We start from the raw sequence: 19,384 nt of genomic DNA on the forward strand, positions 1-19,384 counted from the left end.
CTCCCGTGGAGCAGCTGGTGGGTTCGAACCGCTGACCTTTCAGTTAGCAGCTGAATCTTTAACCACTGTGCCACCAGGGCTCCTAATAGTAAGGATAGCTATATCTTATTTTATATTATACTGTTTCACTGTCATTTGTAAAGATTATCTTTAAACAGTGTGGTCTTGTTAGTAAAAGATTTTAAGATTAAACATGTTACAAGAGATTAAGCATCTGCTTCTGGCTATAATAGACTATTTGGTAGTAGACCATTGCTCCCACAGAGGACAACTAGAAATGCTGAATTTAAAAAATCTATTTGAAGGCATAAAAGAGCTACCACAGCAGCCAAGGCTTGAGAAACTAAGATCTCAGAAAGAAGAGAAACTCATTGAGTGACCCACATTCTAGACTGCTTTTTACCTTCAGACATTTGTTGTTTATTAAGTAGCATGGGACAGAGCCCTGGTGATGCAACAGTTAAGTATTCGGCTGCCAACTGAAAGGTTGTTGGTTGGAATCCACTCAGTGGCTCCGTGGGAGAAAGGCCAGGCTATCTGCTCCTGTAAAGACTACAACCTAGAAAACCCTACAGGACACTTCTACTCTGTCACATGTGGTCGCTATGAATCAAAAATTGACTCGATGGCACTCAACAACAACAAGTAGTATGAGAGGAGAGACTGAGAACCCACACAAAATGTAGCCGCTAAGAATCAGAGAAGTTGAGCAGAGCATTGTGTGGTCTGTAGGGCTGGTGAGAGACCAAGAGGTGAAAAGCCACGCAGAAAGCAGGTGTTAAAAAGCTGAGAGGCTAAGCAGAGCTACTTGCAGTCTTACTGTGCTGGTGAGATAAAAACTGGAGTGTGGGGCCCATCAGGGTGAAAAGGCCTGAAAAACACCCCAGGCTTTTTAGTTGGGACCCCTGAAGGACAATGCCTAAGAAGTTAGGGGAAATCAGAAATAGACCTGGTCTATAAAAAATTGAAATCCACTTCCCAGTCAACTCAGTTACTGCTTGAATTAAAGTAATTGGTTTCTATTTGTAAAAACAGCTTGGGGGCAGTGTTTGACCTCCTCCAACCCCACTAGGGAGAAGGAGAATCAAGATTAACAGCCCAAGGCTGATTCCTATGAGGTGAAGGCCAGACAAGCCTCCTCTCTCTGCCATCTTTACCAATTCTGACACCAACCGTCCCTCACACAGCACTCTCGACTTCTCTGCTGGGTTCAATAAATCATTGCAATGGCCACACAGAGCTCAAAGACCATACTCACGATTATGGGGTTTATTATAAGGGAAGTAACAGTTACAAATCAGGCTCAGAAACACTCAGATTACAGTTTCTTCATCAGGATAGCCCCTCCCCAGCCGTGCTTGCAAGCTCGCCTTTCCCTAGCCCTCAGCCTCTGCCCAAAGGCACTCAGCTTTCTCTCTTCATGGGCCAGGAAGCCCACTGTGCCATCTCCTGCTGCCAGGTCTCTGCTTTCAGGTCTCTCCTGCCACTGCTTCACACTGTCTTCAAGGTTACAGCTTGCTGTCTCTCTCCTGGTTCCCTGCTTCCAGGAGCGTCTCAGCGCCGGGATCCTGCGTCCAAAGGACACACTCTCCGCTCCTGGCTGTTCTTCTTTGCTGGTAGTAGGATACTCCTCTCTGCTCTGGAACTGGCTCTCTTTTAAGGCAAAACTGACCAATCCCCTTGGTTGGCCACAATTACCCTATCACACAGTCCCACCCAATCCCCTGGGTGGGAGTTACAAGACCATGGCTAGAAAGGCCACACACAAAAGTAATCAATTGCATTGCACTATTATAACACCCTAGCGGAAGCTAAGGAATATCTTTGGAGACTAGATCGTGATCCACAACCTCTGTATTTTTTATATACGTGGATTGAATTGTGTCCCCTAAAAAGGTATGTTGAAGTCCTAACCCCTGGTACCTTGTTTGGAAATAGAGTCTTTGAAGGTGTTATCAGTTAACATGAAGTCGCGCTAGAGTAGGGTAGATCCTGAGCCAGTCTGAGTGGGCCCTTATAAAAGAGAAGAAGAAACACAGAGAGACGGAGGAAGATAGTCATGAGAAGATAGATCTACAAGCCAAGGAATGCCTGGTCTACCAGAAGCTGGGAGAGACAAAAAAGGATCTCCCTTAGAGACTTCTGAGGGAGCATGGCCTAACTGACACATTGATTTGAACTTTTAGCTTGCAGAACAGTGAGACAATACATTTCTGTTCTTACAAGCCACCCAGTTTGTGGTATTTTTTTTTCAGCAGCCCTAGGAAATATTACACCACAATTTCTGATATTCACTTAAACAAAACAAAACAAAAACAGACATACCAAGATACAGAATCAAGAGAAAGAATACAATAGAAATAGAATCACAGACATGGACTTTAAAGTAACAGTTATTAATATGTTTAATAAAAACATGGCAAGATAAATAATATTACTAGATAACTGAAACCCATTTTTTAAAAAAGAATGTATTGGAAACTTTGGAAATCCTGGTGGTGTAGCGGTTAAGAGCTAGAGCTGCTATCTAAAAGGTTGGCAGTTCAAACCTACCGGACGCTCCTTGGAAACGCTATGCAGCAGTTCTACTTTGTCCTATAGGGTTGTTATGATTCAGAATCAACTTGATGGCAATGGGTTTGTCTTTTTTTTGGTTATTGGAAACTTTAATAACTGAAATTAAGAATGCAGTAGTTGATACTAGTAGCAGATTATACAGTCACTATGAGTCGGAATTGATTCGACGGCAATGGTTTTTATTTATTTTTTCCCAGTAGCAGATTAAACACAACCAAAGAGAAAGTTAGTGATTTGAAAGATAGGTCAATAGAAAATATGAAAATTAAAACATGGAGAAAAGAAACGATGAAAAATACAGAAAAGAGACATATAGAACAGAGTGAAAAGGTTCAACACATGTAACTGAAGTTCAGCAGTTGGGAAGAGAAGATAGAGAATGGAGTAGAATTAATATTTGAAAAAATAATGGCCAGAAATTTTCCAAAACTGAAGAAAAATATTAAGCTAAAGATTCAAGAATATTGCAGACTTCAAAGAGGATAAGTACAAAGAAACAACACCTAGGTACATCATAGTAAGTCTGTTGAAAACCAAAGAGAAGACCTTTAAAGAAATCAGAGAAAAAAAGATACATTTTCTTTCACGAATAACAGTAAGGCTGACCGTTGACTTCTCAACAGAAATCATGGAAGCTAGGTGGAAATAAAATGACAACTCTAAAGTAGGGAGAGGAAAAAAAAAAACCCAGTCATTCCTATATAAAATTCTATAACCAGTGAAAATATTCTGGAAAAAATGGAGGCAAAATAAACACACTTTCTCAATAAACAAAAATTGAGCCAATTTGTCACTAACAGACCCATACTAGAAGAAATACTAAAAATAATTCTTCAGGCTATAGAAAAATGATCCCAATCAGAATCATGGCTATGCAGAAGAGAATAAAGAGCAATGAAAAAACATAAATATGTGAGTAAATACAAATGAATATTAGGTTATATAAAATAATATTGAAAAGATCTGTGAGGTTTAAAATATATAGAATTAGAATACATAACACTAAATTGGGGGTTAAATGGAGCGAAATTGTTTTAAGATCCTTGTATATTGTAATATCTAGATAAACAGTTAACTAATAGTAAAATATTACATAATTAAAAAATTAATGGAGATGATTTCCACTTCTGGGCAGGATGGAGTAACAGAGACCAGATAGAAGAGACAAACTGAAGAGAAATGGTGTTATGTTCATTGTCAAAAAGAACATTTCAGTATCTATGCTGAAGTACAAGGCTGTCAGTGATGGAATAATATCCATAGGCTTACAAAGATGACCAGAGCAAAGAATATTACCAGGGATAAAGCAAATCATTACATACATCCTTATATAAAGGATTCAGTTCATCAGGAGGACATAATACTAACATTTATACACCTAATAACAGAGCTTCTAAATGCGTAGAAACTGATAGAACTTCCAAGAGAAATAGACAAATCCATTAAGGACGTAGAAGAAAAGAACAACACAATCAACCAACTCGCCCTCATTGACATTTATAGAACCCTCCAACCCGCAACAGCCCAGAATATACATTCCTTTCAAGTGCACATAGAACATTTATCAAGATGGACCATATCCTGGGCCACAGAATATCCCTCAGATTTAAAAGAATTCAAGTCCTACAAAGTATGCTTTTTGACCACATGGAATTAAGAAATTCTGCGTATTTGGAAACAAAATAAAACACCTCTAGATAACCCATGTGGCAAATAAAAAATCAAAAGAGAAATAAAATTTTTTGGACTGAATGAAAATGGAAGTCACATATCAACAACAGTACTTACGGGAAATTTTGTAGCACTAAAGACATATTAGAGAAGAGACATATCAGAAAATAAGAAAGGTCTCAAATCAATACCCTTAGCATCCATCTTAGGAAATTAGAACAAAAAAGAAAAGAAAATGAGACCCACAGTAAGCAGAAGAAAGGAAATAAATGTCAGAGCATAAATCAATTAAAATAAATAGCAAAAAACAGTAGAGAAAATCATTGAAACCAAATGGTGATTCATTGAGAATATCAATAAAATTGACAAGCCTCTAGCCAGGAAAAAAAGAGAGAAGATGAAATTTACCAGTCTCAGGAGGGAGTGAGATGACATCCCTACAGATTCTATACCTATTAAATGATAATAAGGGAAATTATAAACAACTTTATTCCAATAACTTTGTCAATTTAGATGAAATGAACAAATTCCGTAAAGACACAAACTATCAAAGCTCTTTCAAGAAGTATTAGAAAACCTGAAATTTCAGATCTATAAAAAAATTTATTTTTTAGTTAAATTTACCATAAAGAAAACACCCTCCACCCTTCCACCTCCCCCCCAAAAAAGATAGGAAAATAAAACTCTGTGCTCAGGTGGAAGAAAGAATGACAATTACACACAAATTCTTTCAGGAAATTAAAGAGGAGGGAATACTGCCTAATTCATTTTATGAAGCCAGAATGTATGTGGATACCAAAACTAGACAAATACAAGAAAACTACAGAGGAATATCCTTCATGAACATAGATGTAAAAGTTATAAATAAAATTTTAGCAAATCAAACTGAACAATATATAAAAAGGATAATACACCATGATTATCTCAGGAATGCATGGTTCATTTAACATTCAAAAATCAATCCATGTAATTCACCATATTAGCAAACTAAAAAGAAAAAAAATCATATGATCAACCCAATAGAAGGAGAAGAAGCATTCAATGAAATCCAACATTCATTCCTGATAAAAGGGTCTCAACAAGCTAGGAATAGAAGGGAACTTGCTTAACATGATAAAGGTAATCCAAAAAAACCCTGCATCTAACATCATATTTAACGGTAAAAGACCAAATAAGAAGAAATACAAGAAATAACAAAAAATACAAGAAAAGGAGCATAGAATAGGTAGACAAATAATAACATGATAAATTTTTAACTCAATTTATGTCAGTAATTACCTTAGGTATAAATGGACTGCTCCAATTAAAAGAAAAAGATTGTCAGACTAGATATAGAATAAATATATTCCAAAATAATTATTAAAATGTTTTAATTGGCAACAATTTTCAGAGCTTTCTTCATCTTAGTGCACCGTGCTTTATTTGTGGGTAATAACAAGGAAATACTCACACAATACGAAGAATAATTTAATTTTTTTTATCCCTCGCTTCAACTGAGTTGTGACTTAAGACTTTTCATTTGGGGTAATTGGGCTTTGGAGGGGGCGTTGTGGGTAGTCTGTGATCCCTTCCCCAAAGTCGTATGTAAAATACTGCATATTTATGTATTTTTTAGGAGAGGGTCCATAGCTTTCATCAATATCTCATAACCAAAAAAAATTTAAGAATTATAGATACAAGAATGAAAGAATTGAATGTTGTTTTATGAATCTGTTTTCTCAGTAGTACTTCTCTGAAATTGATTTCTAGAGAATGGTTCAAATTAGTTGATTTATATATAAAAAGTCTTAATTTCTTAATAATATGCAAGATAAGCCTCATCACAGTAACTTGGAGTAGTAATTTAAAGGTTACCCAAAGGTTTGTGTAACTCAAACTGCTCAAAGCCCTGTATGTCTCCCTCTTCAGTTAGAGAGGGGTGCTCATGTGTGATCCCCAGATCCACAGCATCAGCATCACTTGGGAACTTGTCAGAAAAGCAGTCATAGACCCCTCTCTCAACTTAGCGAATCAGAAACGCTGAAGGTGGGGCCAGCAATTGGTGTTTTTAAGGAGTTCTCCAGGTGATGTATTAACTCTTCTCAGAAAAGCCTATTCTGTGCTTTTTGCTTCCAGGCCAAGTTTAGGACAGTTTGTGAAGGAAGTGACTGCAGAATGAACAGTCTAAGGTTGATAGTTTATATTTTCCTTCTCTTAATCCTCAAAAGGCCAAGTGGTTCCCACATAAATATCTTGGGTTGCACAGCAACGCTAACAACAGTTTAGAGAAATCCAGTATCCAGCTGAAACTGGAATTCAGAGGCACAGCATGTAAGTTCACTCATAAAAATTCTGACCAGGAGACTTTTCGGGGATGAGCCCCAGTAATTCCATGGGCCTTGGCGCTCAGCGTACTTTGAGGGCAGAACATTCAGTCTCCTGAACAGACTGGACTTCAGGAACCAGGCCTTATTTATCCTCTTCCAGCTGAGTGGCACCGTCATTAATGCCTTTGGAGGAGAGCTTGGTGTCACCCCAGCTCTGCTCGCAAGGTAGACTGATGAATTCACTCAGCCAGTATCAGAGTACCAGACAGCTCAAGGGTCTCAACTGCAGCAGCATAAAACCTGAGCTGTCCAAAATCAGTCTCTGAAAGCTTCAAGTGACCTTTCTCTCTTTCTGGTCCTACTGTTGCCTGCAGCTTGCTTTGTCATGACTCCATACTGTTTCACAGATGAGAAACAGCAGCGAGTACTTCACAGCAGCTCTCGTTAAAGGAGGGCAGCCAAGTGGAATTCATTCTTGGCCCTTAATAGTTTTCGAATGAGAATTTTATTGCATATTAATGAGCGCTAAGACATTTGTGACTGGTTTTTATGGAAATCATGCACATATAATTTGCATAAAAATACCTAAGTGCTTTTAGGTAACAGTGAAACTCTGGGAAATTGGTGAGGGTCTTTGTATGTTGCTGGGTTTTTCTGTTTTATTTCCAAACCACAGCCCCTGGCAATAGTGAGGAATATTAACAGGTCTCCAGGATCTGTCTACAAGGCAGCAGTGATTCACAGCCCAGTTCGTGTGGTTGTGCCAGCTTGCGCCTGAGAGCCACAGAGAGAGTCACCAAAACATATCAGGGTAGGTCTGTGAAAGCAGGAGATGCCCCCTACAATAGCCTCGGGGCATGCTCAGCCCTCCCTCTACCTTCATCAATCAACCCCCTCCGATTTCTCCCAAGTTACAGGACTATTTAGATGGTACTGATCATGGTCCAGAGCCCTGGTGGTGCAGTAGTTAAGAGCTCGGCTGCTAACCAAAAGGTCAGCAGTTCAAACCCACCAGCCGCTGTTTGGAAACCCTATGGGGCAGTTCTACTCTATTCTATAGGGTCACTATGAGTCGGAATCAACTTGACGGCAGTGCGTGGGATCATAGTCCAGGAATCTAGGACCGTATTCTATAATGTTTTCTAAACATCTTTGTGTTAAATTCAACAAATATCTATGGAGCACCTAAGAAGCCCTCGTGGTACAGTGGTTAAATGCTCGGCTGCTAACCAAAAATTGGCAGTTCGAACCCACCAGCCGCTTTCACGCTAGAAAAGACCTGGCTATCTGCTTCCATAAAGATCACAGCCTTGGAAATTTTATGGGGCAGTTCTACCCTGTCCTGTAAGATCGCTATGAGTCAGAATTGACTTGACGGCACACAACAACTACAACCACATGGATCATCTTTGTGCCAGGTCAGACCCTGTGATCGGTGCTAGAATAAGACCATGTTGGTTTGTTCCCTGCTACATCCCTAGCTCTTAGTACAGTGACTAGCACATATTAGTTGATTAGTTGGTAATTATTTAATTAATGAACATAGTCTCTGCTCTTGGGGACCTATAATTCATTATTCTTAAAAATCTGATTCTAAATACCATATAAAGATTATTGTTCTTCACTCTAGAAAAAAACATTAAATTCAAAACTTGAGATTCTGTTAGGAGATTTAGAGAAGCAAGATGGATAACCTCAGTTACGTGCTCCCAAGCCTTCTGTACAGACAAGGCTTCCATATTTTGGAAGTGAAAGAAACCAGTATTTATCGAAGACCTAGTATGTATCAGTTACTTTGTCATATATCCTATACATCATATGGTTTAATCATCACTATGAGGTGTAGATAGTATTACTCCCATTTCATTGAGGGGCAGCTGAGAATTGGAGAAGTTAAGTGACTATAACCTAAAGCTCCATAGACAGAAAATGATGAAATTGAGACTTCGAGTCAGCCTAGATTTTGTCTTTTGCAATGCCATCAATTACACCTAGGATATGTGAAGTGAAGCCAGACACCAGGTCCTGGGATGAAGGGGTGTATTTCCCAGAGAGATCCTAGAGTGTGTCCTACATTTAGTTGACCTACTGTTTACAGTAAACCTACTATTTAGAACACTGTCCTGGATGCTGTGGGGGACCCAATCCAATAGCCAGTCTGGTTTACTATAACTCTACCAACCAGCCAGAAAAGTTTAAATCCCGTATATCAAAGGGAAAAATCAAGGTTTAGTGGAAGAAAGTTACAAGCAATATAAAACTAAAAGGTTGAGGACGTTGTTGTTAGGTGCCATCGAGTTGGTTCTGACTCATCTTGACCCTATGTACAACAGAACAAAACACTGCCCAGTCCTGTGCCACTCTCATGATCATTGTTATGCTTGAGCCCATTGTTGCAGCCACTGTGTCAGTCCATCTCGTTGAGGGTCTTCCTCTTTTTTGTTGACCCTCTGCTTTACCAAGCATGATGTACTTCTCCAGGGACTGACCCCTCCCGATAACATGTCCAAATTATATGAGACGTAGTCTTGCCTTCCTTGCTTCTAAGGAGCATTCTGACTGTATTTCCACGACAGATTTGTTCATTCTTTTGGCAGTCCTTGGTATATTCAGTATTCTTTGCCAACACCTTAATTCACAGGCGTCAATTCTTCTTTGCTCTTCCTTATTCATTGTCTAGCTTTTGCATGCATATGAGGTGATTGAAAACACCATGGCTTGGATCAGGCTCACCTTAGTCTCCAAGGTGACATCGTTGCTCTTTAACACTTTAAAGAGGTCTTTTGCAGCAGAATTGCCCAATGCAGTGCGTCTTTTGATTTCTTGACTGCTGTTTCCATGGTTGTTGATTGTGGATCTATAATGTTGAGCATAAATGTTCTCCAGATTGAGGAAAGATCACTGACTGTGGGCTGGGAAGTGTATGAAGGGAGAGGCTTTGAAACATAGGGATTAGGAAGGAGTCCAAGAATTCATACAAAGCCCAGGGTTCCCAAAGCTTTGCTTTCTCTGAGATCCACACTCCCTAAGCTAAGGGAGTGTATCAGGTGACTACCCTTTCCCCAACCCCACCCCACCTCGCAGCCCCTGCCAAGGGACACTCAGTGATTCCATTTTGCTTGTAAAATCCCTTAGAGGGACATGTTTGGAGCAGCCATCTCTCCTCCTCCTGCTCTTCCCTCTGGCGAGTCAGTACTCCCTGCGTGAGTCCTGCGCCAGGGTCATTGGGATAATTATTCAGAAACCGTGAAAGCATGTGGAAAACTTAACTGGAGGCAGGCACTTCAGAAGCTGGAAAGGGAACTTTTACCATCCCTTCCCTTTATACAGCAAATCTGAGTTTCTGAGAAGCAGATTAATTCAGTCCACTTTACATTGTTGGAGAGAAAACGTACCAGTTCCAACCCTTATGCTCCCTCAAGAGAATGTTCTTTCCTCTTCCACAGTGGCCTTTTTATCTCTTGGACTTCCTCCACAGACTTCTCACCACAGCCCTAGAGCTGTCATCCCTACAGCCACACCTGCTCTGATCGCTCCACTGGGCCAGGACCCACTTTGTGTATTCAAATCATCACACTTGCCTTCCTCCGAGTTACCCCTCCCCCTCAGTCACGCGCGCGCGCGCACACACACACACGCACACGCACACGCACGCACACACAGTCTCCATCGTCCTTTCCCTAAGTCTAGGCCTTTGCCCCAGCTTTCCCAAATATATGAAAGGCCAACCATAGCTCTTTGAAAAAACAAACCAGTTGCCATTGGGTTGATTCCGACTCATGGCAACCCCATGTGTGTCACAATAGAACTGTGCTCCATTGGGTTTTCTATAGCTTTTCTTCCCAGGTGCCTCTGGGTAGACTTGAACCTGTACCTTTTGGTTAGCAGCTGAGCTGCTTAATTGTTTACAGTACCCAGAGACTCCCTAGCTCTTCCTTTAAGGATTCTTTAAAGTAGTATAGAAAGATCATTGAACTTGGAAGACCTAGATTCTGTCTCTACACTCACTATGATCCAGTGCCTCTCACTCAACCTCTGTGGGGCTCAGTTTCCTCACCTATGAAGTGAAGAGATTGGACTTTATGATATCCGAGGTTCCTTCCAGCTCCAACATTCTGTGACTCTTCACCTATTTTCTTTCCTATATATACAGCACTTTCCAACCCTAATTGCATGCTCCTGCCCTCTTGGAATATATTTACAGTTGCGAGCCACCTTCTGTGTTGAGGATCTATCTGGCAGGTGGTCTCCGGAAGAGGTTTAATCCCTCAGCCCTGCTTACACCTGGCTGCTGCCCCCATGAGGAGCAATGCATGCTTGGGGAATAGAAGTAAATTTTACTGTTAGTATTAATATAAGTAACCCAAATCTGCTACCAGAACCTAACACAATGCATTCAAAGGCTATTAAAAATGCATTTTACATTCCCTGCTGTTTATAATTATCCATGCCTCTGCTGCCTGCATTAATATAGTTAATAGAGAGCTAATATATCAGACTATACCACTGCCAGAAGTAACCTCAGTGAACATCTAGTTCAATGCTGTGGTTGTTGCTAGTTTGAATATATGCATTTTTTTGCATGAATTTGCATATAGGTTTGTCTTATCTTCCTTAGTGGGTAGTCTGAGGCTGAGGTACTTCAAATAATGTATTCTTTGCTCACACTGGGTAGAAACCTTCCTGTTATTCCAATTGTCCCTCCTCCTGCTTTTTATATAAAACATGGAAGATAAATAAGCAAGGAAATCAGAACCAAAGGAAAATAATGATAGGATAATGAACTAGAGATACCTAAGACTGCACAGTTGCTAGAAGTGAACCACGCATTTGATTCTGATCTTCCAGTGGCCTAAAAAGAGTGACACATGATACTATTCTGGTATATGAAAATATACCAGAAAAAGGCCAGTATTTCCTAGCAGGAAAAGAAAGAGAAATTTATACCATGTGTCCTCATGTAGGAACCATTAAGTCACTGTTGTAGACCACACCCTCAAGAATATCATCTTAATACATACAATACTAATTCCATTCTTTCAATAAACATTTATTGAGTGCTTACCATGTGCTGTACATATTTCAGTGTATAGCAGTTATTATTCTGATGCTCAGTTTATCCAATCTTTGGCCAATGAATGGAAGCCCTTTAAGTTGACTCCTGCATCCTTTTGACATGATCCTGTAGTCTCTGATATGTTTTTTAAGTTTTTAGTATGATAATATGTCCCAGGCTCATCTTCTACATTTTCTGCTCCGTAATTGAAATCAGCCATTTTGCTAAAGAAACCTGATTCATTTTTGTGAAAAGTAGTTTTATAGACCACAGTTTGGGCGCTTGGAGTGTTTACTGTTACTGAATTGTTATTACTTCCAGGCCTCAGTGAACAGTGCTAGAAAATATAGACTTTTTACAAAAAGAAATACAGATCCAGAATACAAAATTATATTTCCAATTTAAAGATTGCAAACTTTTACTTATTTTATTTTATATGTGTATCTGTTTTTTCTACTTTGAAAATCTTGGTTCCTAATGACATGAACATAATTACTTATTTGGTTTTATTCTAATAGATACCTATATGTGTGTGTAAATGTATATGTATCTATATATAAAACAGAAACAATCCCCACTGAAGGCAGTATTTTTCTTTGTGGGTCTTTTTTGTCCTTAGGATTATATCAGATTATTGTTACTTAAAATAATTTTCCTTTATGTGGCTAGTTATGCCATCAATCTGATATGTAGTTAGGTTAATTTGTTTCGATTTAGTTTTAATTTTTAGGAATTGATTTTTTAATTTTTAATTTAATTTTGTTTTTTTTAAATTATATAAAATATTTACATGGTTTCAAAGTCAAAACTATAAACATTGAGGGGTCTATTTTGCCTCCCTGTTGTCTACCCCCACCTTGTTCTTTTCCTCCCGTTATAGGTAACCCTTTCATTTTTCCAGTGTTTCTTTTCAAAAATAAGCCAATGACCCATATGTATTCCCTTTCCTCTCTTCACAAAAGATACCGTTCTATACACATTTTTTTTTTTTTGTCTTTCTTTTTTTCTAAGCAATATATCCTGGAAAGCATAGCAATAAATAGATATTTGCCTCATTTTTAAAATTGAGATATTCCTCATTCTTTTAAAACCATATGTTATTTATACAAAAGCAATAGAGTGAATTTTCTTGGGAAGAGGTTTGCTGGTGGGTGGGGAGGCGTGTCCTGGAATAAATATGCCAAGCTGTTAATCTTAGTGCTTGTTATTTTCTTCCCTGTACTTTTCTGACTTTTAAGAAATATCTATGAATTAAAAAATAATTCTAAACATACCTGCACAACAAAACAACAAAATAAAACTCTCAGGAATTATTGAAATAGGAAGAACAGGTGGAATTAGATCAAAGAGGGAAACACGGGTGAGAATGTGCATGGGAAGGTTCTGTAGAAAGTGGAGCTTGGCCTCAACAAAGAGCTCTAGATACTCTATGAAGGTGCTAGAGATGTGAGAAGTTGCTGAAGAAACAGGAAGGAGAAAATCCACCCAAATGTTAGTTTGTTATAGCTGATAATCGTCAGTTGACTTTGGTTAGAGTCACTCAATGCTACTCTCATTTCCTGCAATAATAGGAGAGAAATTAATGTGGAAAACTGAGATAATTCTTACTATAGAATCAGTCTTTGATTTTTTAACCTCACTTAAAATTGCTTTGCATCTCCTCTAGCATTCCAAAATGCTTTCTCCATGATCTATCTTTTTTCCCATTGTCTTTATCACTTTCTAACATACTATTTATTTTTCTCCACTGAGTATTGGCATGCAAAATATATAAAAGTCAAGGTCTTTATTTTGTTCACCAATGTATCTCAGGTGCTTAGAACAGTGTCTGTCACATTGTTGATGTTCAAAAAATACTGAATATCAACAGCAACAGAGTTTTGGGAAGAAAGGGAATGTGTGAGCATGGAGTTCTGCATTAGTGTATATACATTATCCCCTTACAAGTTCATCCCTTTAATTTCTGGCCCTGGAACCCCTCCATGATTCAGCTTTATTGTTGGTAATGCAGGCACCAACTCAACTAGTGCAGAGAATATGAACCAAGGCGGTTGTGTTTAAAAAATAAGAGAATATAGGTAATAAGGGTATAAAGAGGAATTCATTGTAGGCCTGTTTTCCAATAGGCACATGCTTATCAGCACAAATAAAAAACAGTTTACCCACAAAACAAAACAAAACAAAACAAAACCATTTACCCATGTTTTGTCATTTCCAGCAACTCTCATCTGTTTGAAGGAGCCCTAATGGTGCGGTGGTTAAGCGTTCAGCTGCTAACCGAAAGGTAGGCAGTTCAGACTCACCAGTTGCTCCATGGGAGAAAGATGTGGCAGTCTGTTTCCATAAAGAATACGTCCTTGGAAACCCTTTGGGGCAGTTCTGTTCTGTCCTATCAGGTCACCATGAGTTGGAATCGACTCGACAGCAATGAGGTTTTTTGGTTTTCATCTCTATATAGATTTAGATTTCCATCTGGTATCATTTTCCTTCTGCCTGAATAACTTCCTTTAACATTGCTTATAATGAAGGTCTCTCAGATTTTCTTTTTCTGAAAAATGTCTTTATTTTACCTTCATTTGCTAAAAGACATTTTCTCTGGGTGTTCTGTGTTAACAGGGTTTTGTTTCAATAGTTTAAAGATGTTGTCTTAGTCTGGGTTCTCTAGTGAAGTGTATATAAATATACAGAGAGAAGTTTACTTCAAGGAAACAGCTCACATAATTGTAAGGAAATGGTTCATGCAGTTGTGGGGTCTGGCAAGTCCCAAATTCATGGGTCAGGTGGCAAGCTGAAGGCTTCTCTGGTTCATGTGGTTGCAGGGGCTGGTGAATCCAAAATCTGCAGGTTAGGTGGTAGGCCGAAGAGTTCTCGCATCCCAAGAACTAGAGGTCAGCAACAATAAGCGTGCAGTGTTGAAAGAGAAAGAACTTCGCCAAAACATCCATTTATATACTGGATGCAGGCCACGCCCCCAAAGAAACTTGCCTTTCAACTGATTGGCTGCTCACATTAGATCACAAAATGGAAGATGATTACACAGTATTTGCCAAACCACTGAGAATCATAGCCTAGCCAAGTTGACACATAGCATTAACCATCACAGATGTCATTTCATTTTTTTCTGCCTGAAATAATTCTGATGAGAAATCTGTTACTTGTCTTACTTTTGTTCTTCTGTACTTAATATGGCTTCTTTTCTTTTAAGATTTTACCTTTATTGCTGGCTTTCAGCAATTTCATTATGATATGCCTTGGTTTTTTTTTAATGTTTATCTTGCTTAGGGATGATTGAGCTTCTTGAATCTATGTGTTTATACTTTTCATCATGTGTGATAAATCTTCACTTATTGTTTCTTTCAACTACTTTCTGTTTGCTTCCTTTTTATCTTGGGACTCCAATTACATGTATTTTAGACTTCTTGTTATTGTTCCATAGATCACTGAGGCTATGCTCATTTCTATTGATCACCTTTTTTCTCTCTGCTTCATTTTGGATAATTTCTATTGCTATGTCTTTAATTTCACCAATCTTTTCTTTTTGGAGTGTCTAATGTAGCATAATTTTCATTTCATTTCATTTCTAGAAGTTACATTTGCCTTTTTATATCTTTCATTTCTCTCATTTTGTTCATGTTTTATATTGTTGAACATATTTATAATAGATGTTTTAAGGTCTTTGCTAAATCTATCATTTCCATTATTTCTGTGTTTGTTTTTATTGATTTTCTTCTCATTTACAGTTACAGGTCACATTTTCTACTTCTTGGAATGCCTGACAATTTTTTATTAGATGTAAGACATTTTGAATTTTATGTTGTTGAGTGCTGAATTTTATTGTATTCATTTAAAGAGCATCAGATTGTATTCTGGCATGCAGTTATATTATTTGTAAATCAGTTCAATTTTTTTTTGAAGCTTGTTTTAAAGCTTTAGTAGGGAAGACCCAGAGCAGATTCTGGCCTAGGGTTAATTTAATTCTACTACTAAGATATGGCTCTTCTTAGAACTCTAACAAGTATCCTGTATATCATGAGGTCTCTCCACTCTATTTGGTGGGAAAATAAAGTATTCTTAGCACTGTGGGAGCTCCAGGAATTTTTCAGCTACTCTCTACCAGTAGTTATTTCTCCCATCTCAAGTAGTTCTTCTCACTCATGCCATGATCACTACTCAGAAAAAAACAGAAGGGACCTGTAGGTTTACAAAGCATTCTCTTTCTCTTTGTATCTTTCTCTTCTCTGTTACTCTGCCTCACAAATTCTAGCTGCGTTGACATCCCCAAACTCCGATCTATTCTCCTTACCTCAGTGAGATTGCTAGACTCCGTTTGGGTTTTCCTTCCTGTGTTGTGTCCGAGAAACTGTCTTCAGGCAGTTAGCTGGTCAATTATAGGGTTCACTTCATTTGCTTTCAATCTCTCAGGAACCACAGTCCTATGATATTTGTTGTCCAGTGTATGAAAACAGTTGCTTCTTATATTTTGTCTGATTTTCTAATTGTTTACAGTGGGAAGGCAATTCCCATAGCAATTAATTCTTTATAGGCAAAAGCTCTACTAACTGCAAAACAACTTTTTAATAGATAATTGTTGTATGGATAGATTTTTAATGGCCAGAAATAACGTGTGGAAGAATACGGGAGATTATATGGAGAGATATCAGGCTGTTGAGGGTTAGGAACCAGTAAAAGACGATATTAAACTTGGGAAGAGCGTAGCTGATACAGTGACAATTTTCTTTATCCTAATCACTGGATAGAATTCTATAATCGCTGTCAAATAAATGACAAGCCCTACCATGCATGGCCTTGGGTCTGCTACTACATAATTTCCCCCTAGAGACTTTGTGGGATATGGGAGAAGGGATAGGCATTTGGTTGCTCTTGGTGGGTGGCTGGGTTGACAGGGCTTGGCAGACCTTTATTTCTGTGCCTTGGATTCTGTATTGATCTTGTGATCAAATACCTCACCATTACCCTCTCTGACACACTTCTTCTCATCCACTTTCCCAGTCAGTCAACACTTTATGAAACTATTCAACTCTTTTCTCTCAATAATTGAGCTATTCACCGTCTCACTAACTCCTCATGTATGAATCTCTGAGAATGTGTGCCAGCTTTGGAGTTGAATGCCCAGTACCCTGGTATGTAAAGTTCCTACGCTGCATATCCATGAACTTAAAGGGGACCAAGCACTCAAAGTTCCATACAAGTGAGTTCAGTCTGACCAAGGGGACTTTTGGAATGTACTCAGAAATTCATCCCAAGTCAAAGTTGCATCTTTCAGGACTTTATGGTTCAGATGGATGACCCATCATGGTCAGAGTCTCCCAGAGCTGATTTGGGCTTAAGATTGTCATCCTTTCTAGGAATCACAGTCTAGACCAGCGTTTCCCAACCTTGGCACTATTAACATTTGGGGTCTGATAATTCTTTGTTGTTTGGGATATTCTGTGCATTGTAGGATGTGTAGCAGCATCTCTGGCCTCTACCCACTAGATGTCAGTAGCATCCTCCTCCCAGTTATCTCAACCACTAATGTCTCCAGACATTGCCAAATATCCCCTAACCTGTTGCCATCGAGTCGATTTGACTCATAGCGACCCTGGTGCAAAATTGCCCCAGGTTGAGAGCCACTGATACAGATGCACTATGGTTCTACTCTGTCCTGTAGTATCGGGTCGCTATGAGTCAGAGTTGACTTGATGGCAGTGGGTTGTTGTTTGTTTTTGTTAATGGTGTGCTGTACTCCAGGGAACCCCCAGTAGTGCAGCTCTTAGAACTAAGCCTGGAGAAATGCAACAGGTCATTTGCTATCTCCTTGGGAGAAGTCAGTCCATGTGTCTGTCCCACGTATGGAAGACATTGACCCTGGAATGTAAACTCCTGAATTCAAGTCCTACCTCTGTAGATTTGAGACAAGACTCTCTACTTCTCTTTAGTTTCCTTATTTAAAAATAAGAAATGGTATTGTTTACCTCAAATAGCACTTGTAGTGAAAAGTAAATGAGGTTTTATACACACACACATATATACACATACTCATGTACCTCCATATGATGTCAGAATACATAAACATGGACTTAATAATGGTTCAGATGTAAATGTACTTATTAGCTGGTATGATTAAAAGGGCAACATAGAAAAAAATACACTTTCTTCCCATCCATCATATAATACAGTCCTCCCCGTGGTTTGTGATATTGCTTTATGCTAAAAGACACAATAGGAGATCTGTAACTAAAAAAAAAAGTCTTTTAAGAAATTAAAATTTCAACTGAATTAGGCTGCAAATAGTCAGATTTTTATATTTACTACTTAATTTTGCATTCACTCTTCTGACCAGACTGCACAAGAATTTAAATGTCTTGATGGGAGATAGTCGCTTTTAGTTCTCTTGGGATTTCATTGTAATGAATCTGGTAAATAATTCAGGAACATATAAGAGGCCAGGGAACGGGCAGCACCTGGGGCTGTATTGTTCATGCCCAACACGCAGAATCCGAAGATGGCCCTCTACACCTGTCACTATTGTTCTGGCTTAAACATGGGTCATGTGTTCGGTGGCTACTGAAATAATAGAAATTAATATTTTTTGTCCTCTTCCAATTTTCTTCCCCAGTCAAAGAACACTGTGCTAAGCTGTTTCAAAAACACAAAGTGGAAGTGATATCCTCTTTTAAATTCCCATTGGTAAAATTTCAAATCTGTTTTTTCCTATTAAGGGATGGATTGCTTTATAGAATTGGAGGCATATCTACCATTTCTAATGGTGCTATTTGAGCCTTTCTGGTTTTCCACCTTTGTTATGTAAAGTTGGGCTTCTTTTTAGATCACAGTATTCATATTGCAAGCATCTTCTAATAGCACCAATCTCTTACCACTCACTCACTCTGTGGGAATTTCTGGAGCCCCTATCACCTGAGTAGGCTACCCCTTTCTATCAGCCTAACAGTTAAAAAACCAACAAAAATCCCTCGGCAATGAATATCCTTCTGTGACCCCAGCCGGCTAGACATACAGTGTTCTTCCACTCACTGAGAGAAAAAGAGCTAGAAAGACCAACAGACCAGGCATACAGGCAGCATGGGTTACCTGAGCCCAGTGCCTAAACCCAGGATCAGGCAGAGCGTAAGCCAGGAGTTGCATGGAAGGATCTTGGAAGGGCAGAGGATTTCTCAGTAGGGAAAAAAGGAAGATGTGCCTCACAAGTCTCAGCTAAATTTCTTTTGGTACTGGACCATAAAAGGATCTGAAGTGAGGCTGTGGAGCTTTATACCTGTAAATTCTTAGATGTGCTTTGTCTTTGTTTTTAAAGTATTGTTTGTTATAGAGGTTTAAATGAATATTTATTTAAATATATGTATTTTAAGCTTGTGCAATATATAAAATATATAACTATCCAAACTAAAACCTTTGCCCTGGAGTCGATTCCAACTCATAGCAACCCAATAACACAGAGTAGAACTGCCCCATAGGGACTCCAAGGAACGGCTGGTGGATTTGAATGGCCGACCTTTTCGTTGGCAGCCTGAGCGCTTAACCACTGTGCCACCAGGGCTCCTATATATAATAAAAATATAACTATATATAATTAAAATATATAAAATATTTTTAAGTATCTATAATAAGTCATTAGGAGCACTGGTGGCACAACGGTTAAGCACTCAGCTGCTAACTGAAGGTTGGGAGTTCAAACCCACGCAGCGACTCTGTGAGAGAAAGACCTGGCAATCTGCTCCCATAAAGATTATAGCCTAGGAAATCCTATGGGGCA

The sequence above is a fragment of the Trichechus manatus genome, unplaced genomic scaffold (assembly GCF_000243295.1).
Source record: "Trichechus manatus latirostris isolate Lorelei unplaced genomic scaffold, TriManLat1.0 scaffold00026, whole genome shotgun sequence".
Taxonomy (NCBI): domain Eukaryota; kingdom Metazoa; phylum Chordata; class Mammalia; order Sirenia; family Trichechidae; genus Trichechus; species Trichechus manatus.